Here is a 5,451-nt window from a genome sequence, read left to right as displayed (position 1 = left end):
ATCCATTCTTATTGGTATAAAGTGAGCAGATTTTGTCAACCTATCCATAATAACCAAGATTGAATCACAATTATTGATCGTTCTAGGTAAACCAGATACAAAGTCCTTAGAAATTCCATCCCACTTCCATTCCGGAACAAATAACGGTTCCATCAATCCAAACGGTTTCTGATGCTCAATTTTCGACTTCTGACAAATTAAGCAAGCATAAACAAACTCGAAAATTTCCTTCTTCATTCAAGGCCACCAAAACAACTTCTTCAAATCATGATACATCTTGGTAGCACCAGGATGAATGCTCAATCCACTTCGGTGTCCTTCTTCTAGAATACTCTTTCTGATCTCAGCAACATCGTGTACACACACTCGGTCTCCAAACCTCATAATGCCATTCTCGTCAATTCGGAATTCGTCTCCTTGACCTTGGTTAATCAATGTCAACTTATATACAAAGTTAACGTCTGATTTCTGTCCATTTATAATTTCCTCAAGAATACTGTTTGTCAACTTCAACATCCCCAACTTAACACTATTTGAAGTACTTTCGCATACCAAACTCAAATTTCGGAATTGTTCAATTAAATTCAATTCTCGCACCATTAGCATAGACATATGCAATGACTCCCTACTCAATGAATCAACAACAACATTTGCTTTACCAGGATGGTAATTCAAACCGAAATCATAGTCCTTCATAAATTCTAACTATCTTCTCTGCCTCATATTAAGTTCCTTCTGATCGAAGAGATACTTCAGACTCTTATGATCGCTGAATACCTCAAATCAAGAATCATAAGGATAATGTCTCCACAACTTCAACACAAATACAACAGCCGCCAATTCCAAATCATGAGTCGGATAATTCCTTTCATGAATTTTCAACTGTCTTGAAGCATAAGCCACTACATGTTTATCTTGCATCAAAACACCACCTAGACCCATCAGTGAAGCATCACAATACACATTGAAAGACTTTGCTGGATTAGAAAAAATTAAGATCGGAGCACTTGCCAATCTCTTCTTCAATTCTTGAAAACCTTTTTCACATTCTGAATCCTATACAAATACCTATCCTTTCCTCGTTAGCTTAGTCATTGGTAGTGCCAACTTCGAAAACCCCTCAATGAACTTTCTATAGTAACCTGCCAGACCAAGAAAACTACGAATCTCTAAAGCATTCTTCGGCGTCTCCCACTGAGATACTGCTTCTACCTTCATAGGATCCACCGCGATACCATTCTTCGAAATTACATGGCCAAGAAAACTTACTTCCTTCAACCAGAATTCACATTTAGAAATTTTCGCATACAACTTCTTCTCCTTCAATAGCTCCAGTACCACTCTTAAATGCTCTACATGTTCTTCACAACTCTTCGAGTAAATTAGAATGTCATCAATAAACACTACCACGAACTTGTCAAGATACAAGTGAAATATCCTGTTCATATACTCCATGAAAACACCAGGTGCATTAGTAACACCAAATGGCATAACAGAATATTCATAATGTCCATACCTTATGCGGAATGCCATTTTCTGAATATCCTCTGCCTTCATACAAATTTGGTGATATCCAGACCTCAGATCAATCTTGCTAAACACACAAGCTCCAACCAGCTGATCCATCAAATCATCAATCCTTAACAAGGGGTATCGATTCTTGATTGTCACCTTGTTCAACTGTCTATAATCAACACATAGCCTCATTGAACCTTCTTTCTTCAGTTAGAATAAATTTCTTTTCCAACAATAAATTTCTTCAGTTCAGACAATTCCGATGCCGATATGCGATACGGTGCCATCGACACAGGACTAGTTCCAGGAATCAATTCAATAGCAAATTCCACTTCTCTTTTAGGTGGCAACTCACTAACATCTTCTGGAAATACTTCCGGATACTCATTCAGTACTCATGGCTCACCAGTTTTAGCTTCCCTCTTGTAATATGGTGAACTGACTTTATTGAAATGTACGGTTAGCATGAGTCGCTATTGACTTTTATTTTATCCAAATTAATCAGAAAGGCTAAAAGAACAGAAAAAAACCTTTAAAAGAAATTTTGAGTTCAGGGGGTAATTTATGCAAAGGGAAGGTGTAAGGCACCCTTTGCATCCATGGTTTTCCATGGGCTCTTAATTGCTTTGCTCTTTGAAGAAATGTAGAAGAAGAAGAAAACAAGGACTTTAGCTCGTAAATGAGCGTAGCCTTGAGAGTGTTTAAGAAAATGGAGTAGAAAAAGATTTTAGCCAGAGCAAGGTGTCGCTACCGCGAAAATTAACAGAGTCGCCACTAACATATTTATCCTGAAAAGGAAGGGAATGCCAGCAAACCACAAAACAAAACAACGGTCTCACGACCAGAGAAAAAGGGTAAGGGAGTCAGTTACGCGAGGGGAAGGTGCTAGCACCCCTCGCACCCATCGTACTCGATGGTATCCACGCATGTGTCTAAACTTATGGGTGTGTAACAAATCTACGCTAATCTGGACTAAAAAGAATGCAGAATGTAGGGAAAAGAAAGGATTGTGCTCGCACGGGCCCTACCCCGCTGCCTACGTATCTGTTTTGCATAATCAGAGCTACCGTAGCTCGGCTAACTAATTTCTATTTTTTTTTTTATGTTTTTTAGGTGAAAGAGTTACATTCACACTCCGCTGCTCGACCTTTGGAGACTTATGTTGGGAATGGAGCGGAAATAACAAGCTCTTAAGAAAAGAAAATCAAAGAGTGTGGTTTTTGTTTTAAAGAATGCATGAGGAAGACCTAAGCTAAGGGGGAAAGCTTGCTACCTAATGTTATCATACAAAGGGTACATGTCTAAGCTAAGCTATCAACCTACGAGGGAAAAGGGAAGCAAACAATGAGCACACAAACGAGCATCCGCTCGTAAAGCAAACAAACCAACGGTACTGACCGAATGGTAGAAAAGCGGTCTCGCCATAGCCAAGGGGAGCAACTCAACCCAAGTCAACCAAGCATTAGACCTTGCAAAAATGATCGGGCCATAGACAAGAGGGCGTACCCCTCTCAGCAACCAAGCCGTCACGGATCGTAAAGGAAAACGGTGCGTGCGTACACCGAGCATCAACGTCGAGCGACGCAAGCTATAGGAAAGGCGGGGGTCCGGCTACATGAACCCTTTTCCTGACATACTCGATAACAAGATCTTGTGCAGGTTCAGAAGCAAGCAACGCGTAGCATGCGCATACTGAACAGACTCGATGAGACTAGGCGGGGGTTGATTGCTAACCCTTTCCGCATGCCTTCCATGAGGACTTAACAGAGTGCCATATAGGACTTATTACACCGTGACTCCCTGCCGCAAAGCACAAATATAAACACACCAACAAAAACAGAGCCTCTTTCGAGGGCTTGGCCAGATGCATGTCTAGGTCCTACTTCTCATGTTATAGGATGATGCGGAAAGCGGTAAAAGAGACAAGGAGACAATACTGAACGGATACCAAATCCGCAATGAGCTAACAAGCGTAAGCAGAGAAGTCCGAAATACTTCGCGTAAGCCATCATCAAGCAAAGCGAGTCAGAAAGTGTCGTTGTGAAAATAAATCACGAGCGACATGTGGTACACGTCGAGCATAACCACACGAGTAACCTGCAAGAGAAACAATCCAGACAATACAAGAGTATACATCTCAATGAATGAGAGATCAGGTGACTGGCATCGGAAATAGGTTCGTGTCTCACAAATAAAGTGGAACACGACGCATATCAATCGCACCGGAAGCGAATTCGTGTCCCACAAATAAAGTGGAACACGAAGCAAGTCGAATCTCAATCGAAGGCTCTCTCGAAGTACCTCACACATCTCAGCAAACACATCAGAAATAACAAGGCAAACGCGCACCGCCATAGAAAATAATAGCAATTAAATTCTAAATAAATTCTAAAATAAAATCTAACAAGATTAAATTGTTTTTTATGGCATTTTCATCTAAAAGTAATAGAACAAAACTATCTACAAAAACATCTAAATTCTAACAAGGAAAACATGTTTTTTATCACTTAGAACAAATGTAGAACACAAGAATCTAATAACTAGAAAAGAATACATGTTTTTATTATTATTATTTTTATCATGTTAAAATCTAACAAAAGCTATTGATTTTTATGTTTTTGTATTATACTAAAAATGTTAGAAAACAAACTAGCCTAAGAACTAAATCTAACACAAAAAATATGCATATAGGGGGGTAAAAATTGAAAACAATGGTGCAATCTGAGGTAAGGGCGCAAGTGTCATACCCCAATTTTTGACCTAAGATACCACCTCATATCATGTGCATATGCATCATTTGCATCTCTAACAAATTGCATAGTTTGTGTTTGCTACTTGTGACTCAACAGGATTAAATCAAGAAATCACTCATCAGTACAAGTAACAATTAATTAGGGTTTTGTTCTCCCTTCATCTCAAAAGAATTATGTTCATCAACAATCAACATTTGGTCCTCAAAGTTTCATTTCAACAAGCTCAAAAGCTCTGAATCAACCAGATTAGGGTTTTGACTGAAGACAGTATACTCCTGACTTTTGCTCAGGATTTGACCTAATGACTTGGGACATGACCTCAAGACCCCAAGTACATCATTTTGACCTAATCTATTGACTCAAGACATCTCCTACACAAGGATTGATCAACAGTGAAATTTCAAATCATCAGATTAGGGTTTTTGAGCTATCAGGGACTAAAATCAGGGATCACATTTGGGAAACCTTAAAAATCTCCAAGGGATCACTCAAAGGTTTCAATCATCTTCAAATAATCCCTATGACAATATCCAATGGAAATTACATCTCAATTCAAGATCCACAGTCATCAATTTTATCAGGTCGACAATTAGGGTTTTCGACCTAATTCACTTGAACCACTGACTTTTTAATCAGAACATGGTGCCACAACTTAAACCATGGCTCAAGGTCCTCCAATAACTCAACATGATCCATTCATACCATTCATTTGGTGAGGATAGCCTGGTTCATTTGAAATCTCCATAAATGCGATTCATCTGAAAAAGTCAACTGTACAAGATCACCATTGACTTTTGGGGAATTTTGGTCAACCATGACTTTTGAAGTTTTGAATCATCAATATATAATATATGAAGTCATTTGGTCAAGAAAAATCAAGAAAATCAATCAAGAATCAAAAAGTCAAAAGTTTGACTTTCCATACTTAGAAAATTTTCTAAGTGTTTTTCAATGGTTTTTTCCAAACTTTGGAAGGGAATTTCTCAAAATTTCACCTACAAACTGAAAAAAACTTCCAACATGAAAGTTGTAGATTTTGATCCAATAAACAACTTTGTCACATATGATGATTTTCCAAAAGATCAACCATTTAAGAGATATGGAGCTTCAAAGTTGGTATCTTTTGAAAATTTCACTTGAAATCTCATTTTTCTCAAAGTTCATGGATCTTTTTCACACATTT

The sequence above is a fragment of the Vicia villosa genome, linkage group LG2, assembly GCF_029867415.1.
Source record: "Vicia villosa cultivar HV-30 ecotype Madison, WI linkage group LG2, Vvil1.0, whole genome shotgun sequence".
Taxonomy (NCBI): domain Eukaryota; kingdom Viridiplantae; phylum Streptophyta; class Magnoliopsida; order Fabales; family Fabaceae; genus Vicia; species Vicia villosa.
The sequence above is the reverse complement of the archived record's forward strand: the minus strand, read 5'-3'. Positions refer to the sequence as shown.